At 38.6% G+C, this 17,356-nt stretch overlaps 1 long non-coding RNA gene and 1 pseudogene across 2 annotated transcripts in view; one reads left to right on the forward strand and one right to left on the reverse strand.

Moving 5' to 3' along the window:
- The window catches only part of LOC147821502 (acyl-CoA-binding domain-containing protein 5-like), an 82,688-nt pseudogene extending 65,911 nt beyond the window's left edge, over positions 1-16,777 (forward strand). The window contains exon 2 of the transcript XR_015446894.1: positions 15,188-16,777. The product of XR_015446894.1 is annotated as an acyl-CoA-binding domain-containing protein 5-like (transcript). The remainder of the gene's footprint in view (positions 1-15,187) is intronic.
- LOC147821503 (uncharacterized) lies at positions 8,525-15,386 on the reverse strand. Its single transcript, XR_015446897.1, has 4 exons — positions 15,201-15,386; positions 13,786-13,865; positions 10,525-10,637; positions 8,525-10,042 (listed from the first exon to the last, which is right to left on the reverse strand). It is a non-coding gene; the product is annotated as an uncharacterized LOC147821503 (long non-coding RNA).
- Positions 16,778-17,356: the final 579 nt, after the last annotated feature.

Genomic DNA, 17,356 nt, shown 5'->3' on the forward strand with positions numbered 1-17,356 from the left:
CAACATAGTGAAAATGGCCATACTTCCAAAATTGCTATAGAGATTCAATGCAATCCCAATTGAAATCCCAGCAGCATACTTCACAGACCTTGAGAAAACAATCCAAAAATTCATTTGGAGCAAGAAGAGACCCAGAATAGCAAAAGCAATTCTAGGTAACAGAGACATGGCAGGGGGTATCACAATCCCCAACTTGAAACTATACTACAAAGATACTGTGATTATAAACAGCATGGTACTGGTAAAGAAACAGGCCTGAGGACCAGTGGAACAGATTAGAAGATGCAGAAACAATTCCAGATGCACTCAGTCACCTCATCTTTGACAAAGAAGCTAAACATCCTTACTGGAGGAAAGATAGCCTCTTTAATAAATGGTGCTGGAAAAATTGGGTTTCAACTTGCCAAAGACAAAAACTAGACCTATATCTCTCATCAAGCACTAAACTAAAATCGAAATGGATTAAATATTTAAATATTTAAACAGAAACACTAAACAGGTTAGAAGAGAGTTTAGGAAGAACTCTTGAAGACATTGGGGTAGGAAACAAGACCTCAGTTGCCCGTGAAGTAGCACAAACGATCAACAAGTGGGATCTCTTCTTATTAAAAAGCTTCTGCACAGCAAGAGAAACCCCCAGCAGTGTGAAGAGACAACCCACAATGTGGGTAAAAATTTTTACCAGCTGTCCCTCAGACAAAGGTCTACTATATACAATATATAAAGAACTTTAAAAAATCAGATCTCCCAAATTTAAAAACCCAATCCAAAAATGGGCATCTGAAATGAACAGACATTTCTCAGACAAAGAAGTAGAAATAGCAAATAAACTTATGAAAAAATGTTCAATATCACTGGTCATTAGAAAGATGCAAATGAAAACAACACTGAGATTCCACCTCACCCCAGAAAGAATGGCTGCTATCAAAAAATCAATAACAAATGCTGGCTGGGCTGTGTGGAAAGAGAACACTGTTCCACTGCTGTTGAGAGTGCAGACTGGTGCAACCACTGTGGAAATCAGTATGGAGACACCTCAAAGAACTAGGGCTGGAAGTCCCATTTGACCCAGCTATTCCACTGCTGGATATCTTCCCCAAAGAATTAAAAGCATCATCCCACACTGATATATGTGCACCCATGTTCATAGCAGCAAAGTTTGTAATAGCTAAAACTTGGAAGCAGCCCAAATGTCCATCAACCTGAGACTGGATAAAGAAAATGTGGTTTTTAATAAAATGGAGTACTACTCAGCCATCAAAAACACGAAATTAGAGAATTTTATAGCTAAATGGATGCACATTGAGGTGATACTCTTAAGTGAAATAAATAGGACACACATGTGTAAATACTGAATAGTTTCTCTAGTGTGAGAAACTGCAAGTGTAAATAAGGACTGAAAGGTATGATAGATAATGTGAAATAGGAAGAAAAGGGGCAAAGGGGAAGCGGAATTGAGAGGTGTAGGGGAAAGGAAAGAAGGGAATGGGATTAATTTGAGAAAATGAAAAAATGCAAAATAGTCTTTGTAACTAGGGAGGGATGGATGGGTTGAAGGGAGGGCAGGGGAAGGGGGAAGAAATAAGAACCAAGAGAGATTATGTAAAGGTGCAAATTTCCAATGATGAATGTCATTATATTGTGTACCTAAAATGTACCAATAAAATAAAATTTTTTAAAAAATCAGAAAACCTGTATACAACATATCAGATCTTGAGAACCTCATACTTTCCTTTTTTCTATTATGTGGCATTCTTTTGTTTGATACAAACTTCTTTAGCACCATCACCACCCCCATTACACCTTCACCATCGTCCCTCACTAAAGATCTTTATATCTCCTGGACACTCAGGATCTCCTAGTTCCTTCTAGCTTCATGTTCCTGCCTGGTGTTCCCAAACAGCAGCATCAATAATGTCAACCTTATCCCACCCAAGGCTGGCACTGAGAGAACTGATTTTCAATAATAGGGACATGACTGGAATTCCTTAGAGCTCAGAGATCACACGGATCACATCCAGGACTGAACCTAAATACCACCAGTATGTTATGCTGTCTAGTCTACAAGTTGGTCATTTTCTCTGTTTTTATTTCACTTTATTCTCCCTCTCCTGTGTGGGTGTATCCATTGTGATTGTGTTTCTAGTTAATTCTTCTTTATTTCTTTTTTTTTGGTACCAGGGATCGAACTTGGGACCTTCTGCTTGCGAGGCAGGCGGTGGAACCACTGAGCTAAATCCCTGGCCCTATTTCTTCTTTATTTCTAGCAGTTCTTATTTTGTATATGTTTGTAAGTAAACTATTTGGCTGTAAACATTCAAAATGCTGTCGCATCATTGTGGATTATAGCTTTTATTTTATAAAATAATTATGATATCAAAATGACCAATAGTTATTGAACTTCTATTACATGCAGGGCACTAAGTGAAGTACTGTATTTAATTCATTCTGACCCAAACCCATAAGGAAAACACCATTATTCTCCCAAAAAATTTAAAATTAAGAAAAAATAAAGATCCTTTTTCAAATAAGTTCACATCCTGAGGTTCTTGGTGGACATCAATATTTGGGAAGACACTATTCAACCCAGTACACTACTCAACATTGCCATTTAATTGTCAAATAGACATCTCAGGTGTCAAAAACTAATCTTATCCTTCTACCCATATATTTCTTCATCTCCATTGATGACAACTCTGTCCTTCCATCAAAAAATCCCATTGTCTCTACCTTTTTCATAGATCCAAAATCAGACCACTTCTTGCAACAGTGGTCTCCAACATCATATTGCACTTGGATTATCATGATAGTCTCTTAAGAGATCAGTCTAGCTTTGTTTCCCGCTTGCCTATTTTTAACAGAACAGCCAGAGTGACCCTTTCAAAACCCAGGTGAGATGTATGGCTCTCATTTTTCCATAAATACCAGAGTCCTTACAATGTTATACAAGTCCACTTTCACTTTTCTTACTTCATCTGGGACCATTCTGCCTCTTTCCCACTCTGGCCAGCCATGCTGGACTCTAAGCTGTTCCTTACACATTTCGAGCACCTCATAGCCTCAGAGCCTTTGCACATATTATTCCCTTTGCCTAGAGTGTTCTTCCCTAAACACCCAAGTGGTTTACTTCCTCATCTCCTTTAAGCCATTTTCTTTTCTTTTTTCCTTTTGGTACCAGAGATTGAACTTGAGACCTTGTCCTTGCAAGGCAGGCAGCAGAATGGTGGAACCTCTGAGCTAAATCCCTAGCCCTCTTTTAAGTCATTTTCTTCAAATGCCTCAAATGAGGTCTAACCTGACCATTTTCTTTATGATTGTAACAACCTCCCACTTCCCAGTACCTGCCCTGGCATTATTGATCTCCATAAGCTGGTACAGGTTTTTCCCATCACCCTTACTATTTTCTAACAGATAATATACTTATTATGTTTTTTTATGTTTTGGTTTTGCTTTTTGGTTTCTTTCCTAAGCTTCACAAGGCCAGAAAACTTTGTCTGCTTTGTTTTCTTATATATACTCAGAACAGTCTCTGCATATGGATGCTCTATATGTATTAGGTAAATTAGGTTAATTACATAATGAGATATACATGGAGAACTAGTTTATAAGCATAAAAAGATAAAAGGAATCATAAAGAAAGGAATTCTACATTTTACTACATGTTATTTAAAACATCAGTATGTGAAAGAAAATACAAAGATAAGCTACTATATTCTATATTTTAGAAAATCCTCAACTCTCCTGTAAAGTAAATCCTTTTCAAATTTTGGCATAAATGAATATTCACTATGAAATTTAAAATTTAAGCTCTTTTTTCTGACCCTTGGGAAAAAAAGACTTTTATTATAAGTACTTTTGCTAAAGGATTGCTACATAGTTTAATATTTCCTATCTAACACAGACATAAATTCAGATTAATTTTGAGACTTTTCATCACCTTAATTTGCTATCCATGCTGGTTTTTCAAAATTCCTATTAAATTCTTGATTCAAATCTCTATTTTAAACAAGTGAAACTTTAAAAAACACTTAGGAAAGACATTTTGAAGCATCACTGAAATTTAAAATAAGTTTTCTTTAAATGCTCATGGAATTATCTTAATGACATTAAATGGTTCTGCTATAAATAATCTTCTAAGGAACATAAAAAGCTTTTAGATAATTAAGGCCCAATTTTGACATTGTTTTTCAATCAGAAGTGTTTCTGATTGAAGTTGAGAACAGACTAAGCAGAAGGCTGGCTGATGCTCCTGTGACTGTCAGATCGCTCTGGCCCAATCAAGAGTGCTATGGCTCAGGTGTGGAATGTTCCCAAAGGACTCCGAGTTACAGGCTTGATCTGCGCTTGGGAGGTACTGTGGACATTCAGGAGGTAGGGAAGGATTAAGTTACTGGGGCCATGTTCTTGAAGGGAATTGGGAGAGCCTGGTCCTTTCTTCTTCTCTTTTGCTCGTGGGTTTATTATATATGTGTTTTTTCTCCACCATGCCCATCTGCTGTAATGTGCTGCCTCTTCACAGGCCCCAAAACAATGGCACCAATCTGTCACAGACTGGAACCTCCCAAACTAGTAGCCAAAATAAACATTTTCTCTTCATAAATTATCTCAAGTATTTTGTTACAGAGAGAGAAACCTGATTAGCAGACAGAAAAGACCATTTGCTAGGCTGCCACTTACCATGCAGATGAGAAAACCAAGACTCAATAATTAGCCAAGACTACTCTTCAAGGCTGAGTAGCTAAACTATAAATTTGGATTGACTACAATAAAACTCTTGAGAGCAATTCATTATTTCAACTGTTTATTATTAGCATTAATATTACAAACAGGGAGTTATGAAGAGTAAGGTGCTAAATTATTCTTTTTAATAAGACTAACACTTAAAAGTTTTTTTTAAATATGCATTGGATGCCAGATGTGGTGGCAGATGCCTGTAATCTCAGCACTCAGGAGGCTGAGTAGAAGGATTGCCACTAGTTCAAGGCCAGACAGGGCTACATAGTGAGTTCAAGGCCAGCCTGAACTAAATAGCAAGACACTGTGTCACAAAAGAAAAAATCAAAAGAATAGGCTGGAATATAGCTCTGTGGTAGAGCACTTAACTAGCATGCATTTGTCCCTGGGTTTGATTCTCAGCACTACAAATATAAATAAAGTTAAATACTCATTTTTTTCCTTTGGCATTTTGAGAAATATAATGCAAATACGAGAAAGTACATAAAATACACATAGTATATAATTTAACAGAGTGTGACACAAATACCCAAAGCTACAAGAAACAAGCTATTGCCAGCCCCCCAAATGCCTCTTTTATCCCCTCTCAATCACAATTTCTTCCTTTCCGAGATATGACAGCCATCCTGGCTTGGATTATAATCAATTGCTTGCTTTGTTTTAGAGTGTTGCCATCTAAGTATGCTCCTCTAAAGACTACACAATAGGCCTTCCACACCAAAGATGCAGCCAACTATGAATGGAAAATATCTGAAAAACAGATTGCACCAGTTATGGTGGTACATGCCTATAATTCTACCGCTCGGAGAGGCTGAGAACCACAAATTCAAGCCCAGCCTGGTCACTCAGTGAGACCCTATCTCAAAATAAAAATTAGAAGTGGCTGGAAATGTAGCCTAGAAAGCTCTAGGTTCAATCCCTAGTACCACCACCACCAAAAAAAAAGAAAAGAAAAGAAAAAAAGAATCTATACTGAACAGATACAGACTTTTTTCCTCGTCATTATTCCCTAAATAATACAGAATAACAACTGTTTATATTTCATTAGGCATTATAAATAACCTAAAAACGGTGTATTTTAAATCACTGATGTGGGGGAGCTAGGGATGTAGCTCAGTGTAGACTGCTTATCTAGCATGGTCAAGGCTCTGGGCTCAATCCTTATATATGTTTATAGGTCATAAACAAATACTACACATTTTGTGTAAGAGATCTGAGCATCTGGAGATTTTGTATCTTCAAGGGAGTCCTGGGTAGGCCCCCATGGATACAGAGAGGCAATTATACTTATCTTATTCCTGATCTTAGAGAAAAAAGTCTGTCTTTTTCCACTAAGTGTGCCCTTACTGTACGTTTATGTAGATGACTTGACTGGCTGAAGAAATTTACTTCTATTCCTAATTTGATGAAAAATTTTATCATGAATTCATGTTTTTTTTCAAATGCTTCTCTCGGTCCCTTGACATGACCATGTGGCTTTTCTTCTTTAGGCTGTTAAGTGGTAAACTGCTTTGGTAAAAATTTGAATACTGAGCTTTTCTTTGCTGAGATAAAGCCCACTTGGTCATTGTGATTATTAATTTTTGTGTCAGTTTGAACAGGCCACAGAGTGCCAGATTAAATATTGTTTCTGAGTGTCTGTCAGGATGTTTCCAGGTGAGATTGCATTTGGATCCATGGACTTAGTAAAGTAGATCGTCCTCCTCGGTTTACCGAAATGTCTTCTAATTTCCTGAGGGCCTGAAGAGAACACAGGCAAAGAAAAAAGAAAAAAGAAAAAAAAGAATTTATCCCCTTTTCTGCCTCGCTGCTTGAACTGAGACATCTCACCTTCTACTCTGGGGCTGGAAAATATATCATTGACTTTCCTGCTTCTCAGGCTTTTGGATTCAGACTGAATTATACTGCCAACTTTCCTAGGTCTCCAATTTGCAATGGCCATTTACAGGACTTCTCAGCCTCCATAACTGTGTGAGCCAGTTCCCCATCATAAACAAACAAATACATAAAAACCATTTATATATAAGAAAACTTGTCATGGTGGTACATACTGTAATCTAACGCTCTTTGAGCCTCAGTCAGGAGACTCATAAATTCAAGCTCAGCCTGGACAACTTAGCAACTTAGCAAGATCTTATCTCAAAAGAAAGTTTTATTGAATATGTCATCTTGAGTGAAACTTGGTAGTTTGTGGTCTTCAAGAAACCAGTTCATTTCATTTAAATGATTGACTTCATGGACAAAGAATGTTTCAGAATTCCTTATCCTTTCAATATCTGTGAGGCCTATAGTGATGTTCCCTTCTTCATTCTCCTTATTGCTAATGTGTGCCTTTTTTTTCTCTCTTCCTCTCTTTTGGTCAACCTTGCTAGACATTTATGAATGTCATTGATCTTCTAATGACACAGTTTTATGTTTGTTTTTCTCTATTGTTTTTCTGTTTTAAATTTTATGGATTTCATTATTAGTGAAAATTTTTTATTTTATTCTTTCCTTCCTCTTGCTTGTTTTGAGTTTTGAAAAGTGTTTTATTTGGAAGCTTTACTTATTGATTAAGACTCTCCCTCTTTTCCAATATGAAGACTTACTGTCATAATTTCACCCAAAGTACAGATTTACCTGTATCCCACAATATTTTTTCTTTTAAATAGACTTGAGAGTCCTACAATTTTTTATATATTTTAATTTTTCTCTGTTTAAAATCTTTATTAATTTTCTTTAAGACTTTCTCTCCCAAAGTGGTTTGCTTGTTTGTTTGTTGTTTTGGGTTTTTTGTTTTTTTAGTACTTGCTATTGAACCTAGCCCTACATCTCCAGCCCTTTTAAAAAACTTTTATTTTGATTTATATTGAGGCAGAGTCTCACTAAGTCACTATGAAGCCTAGACTGGGCTTCAGCTTGCAATCCTTTTGTCTTGGCCTCCCAGATTGATGGGCCTAATAGGCATGAGCTATCATGTCCAGCCAACCCAATGTTTGCTAAGAAGGAATTTCTAAGTATTTGAAGATCCTCCTTTTGCCTTTCTGTTATTTATTTCTAGTGTTATTCCATGTGGTCAAAGAACATACATTTTGTGATTTAAATTCCATTAAAGTTGTTAAGTTTTGTTTTTTTACCTAGCATATAGTTGATATTAGTGAATGGCCTATATATACATGAAAGGACTATAACATGGTGAATTACATGGGTGCACTAGCCTTGCATTCCTGGGACAAAGCCCCCTTGGCCATGGTGCATTACTCTTAGTCTACATGGCTGAATTCAATTTGTTTATGTTGCCAATATTTGTTGATGGATAGAGTTTCTGTAAATATCAAATAGATCTAAGTGTTTGATATTTATTAGTTGTATATCTTTGCTAATTTTCTCTATACTATGAAAGAAGACTTTAAGTCCCTGAATACAGCTGTAGCATTTGTACATTTTCCCTGTAGTTCTATCAGTTTTTGCTTCATGTGTCTTGAAACTCTGTCATTACGTGCATGCCCATTTAATATGCCTTCTTGGAGAATTGATTTTTTTTTTATCATTGTATAATGTCCCCATTTGTGCTTGATCATTTTTTACTCTGGAGTTCACTTTGTCTAATTAATGTAGCCACACTAACTTTCTTCCAATTCATGTTTTTATGGTAAATATTATTTCACCCTTTTATTTTTGTCTACTTATCACATTGTATTTGAAGTGAATTTCTTATATATAGCATATAGCTTGTGGTTCCATCTGTTCAGGTGATCTCCATCTTCTAATTGGTAGGTTTAGATCAGAGGTGACCAAGCTATCCCTGGGGGCCATAACCAGCACACTATGTCTGTTTGTAAATAATGTTTTATTGGAATACACTGCACCCACTTGCTTATGTACTGTCTATGGCTGGCTGGGTGTTACAGTAACACAGGTGATGAGTTGAGACAGCCTGAATGGCTCATGATGCCTAAAATACTTACTATTCAGCCTTTTGCAGAAAAGGTTCACCTTTTGTTTAGATTCTTTACAACTATTAATCAGTTTGGGTTTAGCTTTATCATTTTAATATTTATTTTCTCTTTACTCCTTCTTTTTTTACTATTTTTTCTTTCCTCCATTCTCTTAGGTTGTTTGAACACATCATACATATATTTCATTTTAATTTATCTACTTTTATATATTACTTTGTATATCTTTTAAGTGGTTGCTCAAGAGCTTACATATAAGTAATATTCAATAATCTACTTAGAACCAATATTTTACCACCTCATATGTAGAATGTAGAAATTTTGCCTCCTTGGGGTTCCTTTTATCCTCCTTTTTATTTTGTGGCTCTCTTATGTATGACACAGAAGCTATTGGACAGGTTATAATCTTTGCTTTCAATTGTCAAACTTTTTTTTTTTGGTACCGGAGATCGAACTCAGGACCTTGCACTTGTGAAGCAGGTGGCAGAGCCACTGAGCTAAATCCCCGGCCCAACTGTGAGGCATTTTAAGAAGAGTTTATCTATTATATTTACCCAGATACTTCCCGTCTCTGACGCTCTTTTCACAGTCCTGATGTTACAAATTTCTTTCAGGTATCATTTCTTTCCTATCTTTCAGAGTAGGTCTGATAACAAATTCTTGATTTATTTTCATCTGACAATACCTTTATTTCACTATTTCTGAAGGTTCTTTTCCCTGTATATAGAATTATAGGTTCCTTTCTTTTAGTATTTAAAAACATGTGCCACTTCCTTTTGGCTTCCATGACTCTGGATGAAAAATCCATAGTCATTCTTTTTGTTCCTGTATTTGTAATACTTTCTACTGAGTAAACTCTCTTTAACATTTTTTTAGGTACACTAATCATTACAGAAGGTTTATGTTCTCTAAGTCTAAGAAAACTAAGAAAGATTCTCAAGGTTTATTATTTTCCCTCATTATTATGCCTTTTCCCTCTGTGAGCCTTATTTATGTGGTCTCTGCCCTCACCAATAACACAAAGACAAGTATTTCATCTATTGAACACAGTGCTGTTCATTTAATCATCACCATGGTCCAACCAATCAATTGCTTTTGTTATCTCCTCTTACCAAGAAAGCAGAAACAGAAATTTTAAATAACTATACTTAGTCTCACAACAAGTAAATGGAATGCAGGCTTATTACCTAGGTTATAACTCCAGCTAATTGCTTCCTATGGTGCAGAAATAAATATCTCATGGAAATGGAAGGGAGATATTTGATTTCTCCCAGGACAACTTCTTACTCCCACATCGATTGATTGCTTTCATCCCCTCTTCCCTACTTGACAGGAAAGAGGATTTCTTCAGGCAAAGAACTCATTCTTCCGACCTATAAAAAAGAAGAAAAAAAATGGAAAGATGGTACATGTTCTTCTTTGGCTAACAGATCTTTCTCAAAGACCTTTATTAGTAGTTTCAACAACTGTTTTCAGGGGCCCTAGTGTGTGTGACACATGATGAGAGCATTTGGATGTGTCCACATCACCTGACCTCTTAGGTACTGCTTCTCCTACTCTTTGAAGTGATTCCTCTTGTATGTGCTGGTGTGCAAAACCGGGTATCTTTGACACTGTCATTTCATAGATGTATTTTCTAGCTGGTAATCTTAAATGTAGAAATAGTGATCTTGAACAGCTCCATCCCCCCTCTTTTAGAGTTAAATGATGCAATTTGGCTGGAATGAAGGTTATCTTATACTGTTTTGCAAATGAAGATTATCTTATACTGTTTAGCTTGGGTAACCACTGTCATCTTGGGTGGTGATGCAGCTCCTCTCTGGATGATGGGAAGCATGCCTCCCTCCTGGCTCACCTGCCTGCTACTGGAGGAGAGGCTGCCTGGGAAGAAACCAGAAGTTCCTGGGAAGCCAGCTGCAGAGTCCAGAGTGCCCAGTCTGGAATATCTCTGCTGCCTTGGCTCTTGAGCTGGAAAACATCAATCTTTCATTGGGTGAAGGGGTTCAGAACATGCTACCCCTAAATATTGCATTTCATTTAGACATATTGATTATTTGGAACTAAAGGCCCTTGAGTAACAGCCGATACAGCAGAGCTCTCTGTCTTCCCCTTTCTACCTCAAAGCATATGATAAACTTCCTCATGAGAAAAGTGCCCTCCTTGTACCAGGAAGAGAAGAACAATCTTATCAGAGACTCGGAATTATTGCCAGAATAACATATACAAACAAACCTATTAAAATAAGTCTTATCTCCTGTTAATTTCCCCCATATGTCTCCTAGTCAATATTCCACAATTTACAGCCCCTAGCCCAATCCCTTTTGTCTTGTCATGACCCACAATTTATTGCTCTTTATGTTAAAAATGTATAAAAGCTTCTGGTCCTCACAGGTTCTTCAGTTCTTCATTTTTCCTCCTTAAATGTGCATGTTTCTTTCCTATTAGTCTCTCTCATGTCAGCTTAGTTCTTTGGCCAGCTACTGAACCTGAGAGGGTAGGAGGGAGCGTCTCCTCCCCTATCATAGCAAACCATGATCCTTTGCAGATTACAAAGCACTTCAGCAAGCACTGCCTCATTTAATACAATAAACACAATAGCCTCGTGAGACAGTTTATATTATCATCATTTTCCATCTTGGGAAACTGAGTTCTATTAAGTGGAAAATATTTGATTCAAACAAGGCTTTTATCTGGATATCCAATATAATTTCTCCAGACTTGAGCCTGCATCACTGAATACGAGTGACTGGCATGGAAATGGGAGCCACATGACTTGAATATCCATGTTTCCTGCACCGGCCCTGACTTGCTACTTCTTTAATCTCCTCAGCTCCAGGATCTCCCTCAGTTTTGGTCTGGCCACATGGATTCTTGGAATTCCTGGGCCCACCACTCACATTCTGGTCTCAGGACCTTTGCCCTTGCTGGAATCATCCTCCACAGGTGGTGACACGACTCAGCGCCTTCCTCCCTTCAAGCCTTTGCTCAAATGTTACCTCTTCAGAGACAGCTTCCTTGGCACCCTGTGCACAATAGCACTGCCCATTTCTCTCTTTCCTTGACTACCTCACTCCATGGATGAAGTGGAGTATTCCCAGGCCTAACTAAAAAGAATAGAGCTTCCTAAGATTCAATCTGCTTTTTATTATCACCATCACCATGCACCAGGAATCTTAAACATTAGTGATGGAATACTTTTTCCTATGAAAAACAGAAACAAATACTTTTTGTTAGTTAGAGTTCTAAACAATTGCTGCAATTACTTTTGAGTTAAAAAAACAACAACTACATGTCCAGCCGTGGATCACTGCAAGTTGGCGGTCAGCCTGGGCTACACAGTAAGTTCAAGGCCAGCCTGAACTACATAACAAGACTCTGTCTCAGAACACACACACAGACATACACACCCATACACACCCTTTATGTACATTTTTAGCATATTTTATTGCCATTCTTTAAGATACATGATGATATTTTGACTGGAAGTTAATTCAGAAAACTTCAAGCTACAGAGTCAGCCCCTTCACCAAAGAGCACGTCTACACATGTTTGTTTTGAAAGTTAAGTTCATAACTGTTCAGTGTTCAAATGGGAACCGGAACAAAGGAGGAGGGAGGGGAAAGGGATGGAAGAGAAAAGGAAGGAAAAAAAAAAGAATGAAAGGAAAAAGTGGAAACAAAGCTTTTATAAATAAGGAAAAAAAGGGTTGTAGGAAGGGGAGGGGAAGGGGAAAAAAAGAAGAATTAAGATATATCACGTATAGGTACAAATTCTCCAAGATGAATGTGATCATTTATATAACAAATAGGTACTAATTTAAAAACTTTTTTTTAAGTTCATAACTCTTCAGAGTCATTCAAATTCTCTTTGGGTGCAGTTGGCAGGCCCATCTCCCATGGTACAGCATAGTCCTATGTAAGGATCAATTGTGGACACAGATAAATTGACAAATCAAACCACACTCTGAATTGAATATGAATGTGCAAAAGGATCAATTCTGACAAAGCCACTGACAAATTTTCAGATGGCTTAAAAACAAACTACAGTGTTATTCATTTTTGTGACAAACCAATATATAGATATATTTCCTCTTTTCCAAAACTGCATTAATATATTTTAAAAATTTTAATCCATTTTTCCATTTTGATTTTTTTAATCTAGTCTTTTTAAGAAGCTAGGGATGCTGCTAAATATTTTTGGTTGAATTTTTTTACTGGCATGATTATAAATATGAAGTCCAACAAAATAAAAATCCACTCCCTGCTTTTCTCCTCTGGTATGTATCTATGTATTTATTTATTTATTTATTTATTTATTTATTTATTTATTTATAGTACAGAGGTCAAACTCGGGACCTCAAGCTTGTGAGGCAAGTGGTGGAACCACTGAGCTAAATCCCTGGCCCCTCTGGTCATTATTAATATGGTCTTTGTATTAATTATCTACTACTGAATAATAACATTGTCACAAACTTAGCAGCCTCAAGGCATATATATTTGCTGTTACAGTGTCTGTATAGTGTACAGTGATGTATGGTGTCTATACATCAGCAATCAGGCCTGGCCTCTGCCTCAGAGCCTCACAAGGATGCAGGGAAGATCTCAGCTGAGGTTAGACTGAGGAAGGATCAGCTTCTAAGTCCAGGTGGTTGGTGCAGGACTGGTAATTGATGGGGTGTTGGGCTGAGTCCCTCCACCTCTTCCTGGGTGTTGGTCGGAACCTGTCCTTGGCTCTTTGCCATATGTGTTTTCCCAATATGGCTCTTGCTTCCTTAAAGCAAGCAAAAGAGAGTTTCCAAGCAAGACTGGTTCCACCTCATTCATATTATATATTGTGATTATATTTCATCACCTTTGCCACATTCTATGGGTTAGAAGCTAGTCCCAGGTCCAGCTCAATTGCAAGATGAGAGGATCACAAAAAGCTTAAATAGCAGCAGGGCATAATGGGGGCCTCCTCAGAGTCTGCCTATCACATCATGTTTGAATACAATTTTTTACAGAATAATTTTGCTGTATAAAGGAGAAGGATATTTGAAAATGATTAGCTCAGGGTATCCAAGGCAGTAGATATACCAAAGCTCTCTGTGCTACTTGATTTTCACCACAGTACTCACTTGATTTATTATATATTTTCTTTTTTTCCGGTGCTGGGGATTGAACTCAGGACCTTGCACTTGTGAGGCAGGAGCGGTGTCTTTAACAAATGAGAAGGGTTGATAGAGACAGAGAAACATCCATAATGTAAACACATTTTACCATTTTTTTCTTTGTTTTGGGGGAAGTTTTTTGGTACCAGGGATCAAACTTTGGACCTTTCGCTTGTGAGGCAGTCAGCAGAACCACTGAGCTAAAACCCCGGCCCCACATTTTACCATTTTAAGTGCATAATTCAGTGCCATTAAGTACGTTGACAGTGTTGTACAACCATCACTACTATCTGTTTCTAGACGGTTTTCATTATCTCAGATAAAAACTGTTTCAGAAAAACACAACCCTAGTGTGCTAGAATTGGCTCCTAAAAGCAAAAATGAGTCATGAGACCAAATAAAGAAGCAAATAAGTCCAGGATGGGAAAGTTACAGACAGAAATGTGTCTTGGGCAGCAGAAAGACAGATAGATTCCTGCGCCTGAAGGCAGAAGGAATTTCTATGCAAAGCTAAGGAAAGATGGACTGGGACCAACAAGGATGTACCTGGTCCTTCTTAAAAAGAAGTTTATGTTCACTCTATATAATCGTGGAGAAAATTACCTCCGACTATGGGCGTGGCAAAAATACTGCTCTAGAGCGGGGGATTTAACTCAGTGGTTTCGCAGCCTGCTTCGCAAGCACAAGGGGCCCAAGTTCGATCCCCGGTACCAAAAAAACCCCACAAAAAACCTACTACTCTATTTGACTCCTTATCTTTTCCCTTGCCACACACACACCCATAGGACCCATTCCATAGACCTAAAATCCAAGGATTCTCTTCAGAATGTTGGTGTTCAGCACCCTAGGGCCAACCATGTGGAGTACATGGATCTGTAATTCATATCAAAACGTGACAGTTTCCCCTAAGTATATAAACGGAACTTGTATTATAATTCAAGTGCCCTCCTATGGTAAAATATAGTGATTGAGAGCCTGGTTAGACAGAGATTGCTGGATTCAAGCCCTGCTCTGGCCACTGATCAGCTGGGCGATTTGGGGTATAATACTTAACATCTCTCCATCACTACCTCGAAGGTTGTTCTGAAGATAGCAAGTACAGTACCTTGTACATAGTGTTCAATAAATTGTTAATATTCCTATTAATATTATTTACTTTTAATGATTATTACTTATTCTGTCTTTTTTCTTGTAGCTTATAAAGTTGAAAAGCAAGGACGGGGGCGAGGGGGAGCCCGGCCGCCTCGGCCAGCCCTTCCTGGGGCCTGGGTACCGCAGTGCTCGGGTGACCTGGCCGGCCGCCCCGGGGCACCCCCTCCCTCCCCCCATGCTGATTCCACGCTGCGCTTCTTGTTCCAATTTCACGCAGGCTCCTGGCAAACCTGGTGGTGGTGGTGTTGGTGCTGCTGCTGCTGCTGCTGCTGCTGCTGTTTCTACTGTTGCCGCCTGATCCCCAGGGACCGATCTTGGGAGCGCGGCCGGCGCTGGCAGCTGGAGATGGCGGACACGAAATCCGTGCCCGAAACCAGGTTCGAGGCGGCCCGTCAAGGTGATCCAGAGCCTGCAGAAGAATGGCTCATTCCAGCCAACACATGAAATGATGCTCAAGTGCCATAGCTTCTATAAACAGGCAACTGAAGGACCCTGTAAACTTTTAAGGCCAGGATTCTGGGATCCTATTGGAAGATATAAATGGGATGCTTGGAGTTCATTGGGTGATAGGACTAAAGAAGAAGCCATGGTTGCATATGTGGAAGAAATGAAAAAGATGATTGAAACTATGCCGATGGCTGAGAAAGTTGGAGAATTGCTACATGTCATAGGTCCATTTTTTGAAATTGTAGAAGACAAAAAGTGTGGCAGAAATTCTGATTTAACCTCAGATCTTGGTAATGTTCTTGCTTCTACTCCAAATGCCAAAACTATTAATGGAAAAGCTGAAAGCAGTGATAGTGGAGCTGAGTCAGAGGAAGAAGAGGTTCAGGAAGAAGTAAAGGGAGCAGAACAAAGTGATAATGATAAGAAAATGATGAAGAAATCAGGAGAGCATAAGAATTTGTAAATCATTGTCACTAATGGTTACGATTAAGACAGCTTTATTCAGGATGTATAAGATGACATTCAGGCCACTTCTTCCCTGAATGGTGGAAGTGCTGAAGAAGTAAAACCTGTAGAGCACAACTTGGAGCAAACTGGAAAAACTGCTGTCTGCATTCACCAAGATATAAATGATGATCATATTGAAGATGTTTCAGGGATTCAGCACTTGACAAGTGATTCAAACAGTGAAGTTTACTGTGATTTATGGAGCAATTTGGACAAGAAGAGTCTTTAGATAATTTTACATCAAACATTGGACCATTTCACTATTACGTGGGCGGTGATCCCAATAAACCCTTGGAAAATTCTGGTTTTCCTGAAGATGTTCAAGGACCACCTGGAACTGGCAACATTGGGACTATGCAGGTGGTAGCAGTTGAAGTAAAAGGTGAAGTAAAGCATGGAGGAGAAGATGGCAGAAGTAACAGTGGAGCACCGCACCATGAGAAGCGAGGGAGGGAGAGCCAGGAGCTCTCTAATGTCAGAAGAGGGAGAGGGCACAGGGTGCCACGTCTGAGTGAGGGGAGCAGGGGCCGACAAGTGGGGAGTGGAGACAGCAGCAAGCCCTAGGGCTCAGACAGGGGTTCGAGAGGCAACCTCAACAAGCAGATTGCCCTGGTGCTCATGTGGTTGCAGGAGGACATGCAGAATGTGCTGCAGAGGCTGCACCACTTAGACACCCTGGCAGCTTTGCAGGCAAAATTATCAACATTGCAGTCTAGTAATCAGTCCTCGTAACACCATCTTGGTGGCCTTTGAGATGTCTCCTGGTGCATTAACTTTTGCTATTGTATGGCCTTTTATTACCCAGTGGTTGGTGCATTTATATTGTCAAAGAAGAAGAGGGCCAGGGATTTAGCTCAGTGGTTCTGTAGCCTCTCGAGTGCAAGGTCCCCAGGTTGATCCCTGGTACCAAAAAAAAACAAACAAAAAAGAAGACTGAGGCCCGGGGATTTAGCTCAGGGGTTCCAGCGCCTGCCTTGCAAGCGCAAGGTCCTGAGTTTGATCCCCGGTACCAAAAAAAAAAAAGAAGACTGATGGGCCTGGATGACCTCGGAGATGGGCTATGGAGTTCATGAGAAAATCTTAATTACATTTCTTTTCTGCTGTCCAGTAGTTTGATTTGTGTACATACATTCTTTTTGCACTACACAAATGATAACATTTTAAGGACTAATATTGCTGATACATGAATAATCAATCTCTACTAGATAAGTAGCATACACAGATTTACCTTACCCTTGAACTTGAAGGACATTAAATTAATTATTGTTTGGTAATATGTTTACCTGATTATCTCCCGTAGAGAATTATAAGCTGCTTTTCCAAGGTACAGTTGTGATAATGAGATCAGATTTATAAGCGGATGTCTTTTGTAAATAAAATATGAGAAAGAATGTAAACCAAGAGCGAACTTCAAATGAGGTTGTAAAGGTTT

This window comes from Heterocephalus glaber, unplaced genomic scaffold (genome assembly GCF_053883595.1).
Source record: "Heterocephalus glaber isolate CG9 unplaced genomic scaffold, H.glaber_assembly_v1.0 deba00001733, whole genome shotgun sequence".
NCBI lineage: Eukaryota > Metazoa > Chordata > Mammalia > Rodentia > Bathyergidae > Heterocephalus > Heterocephalus glaber.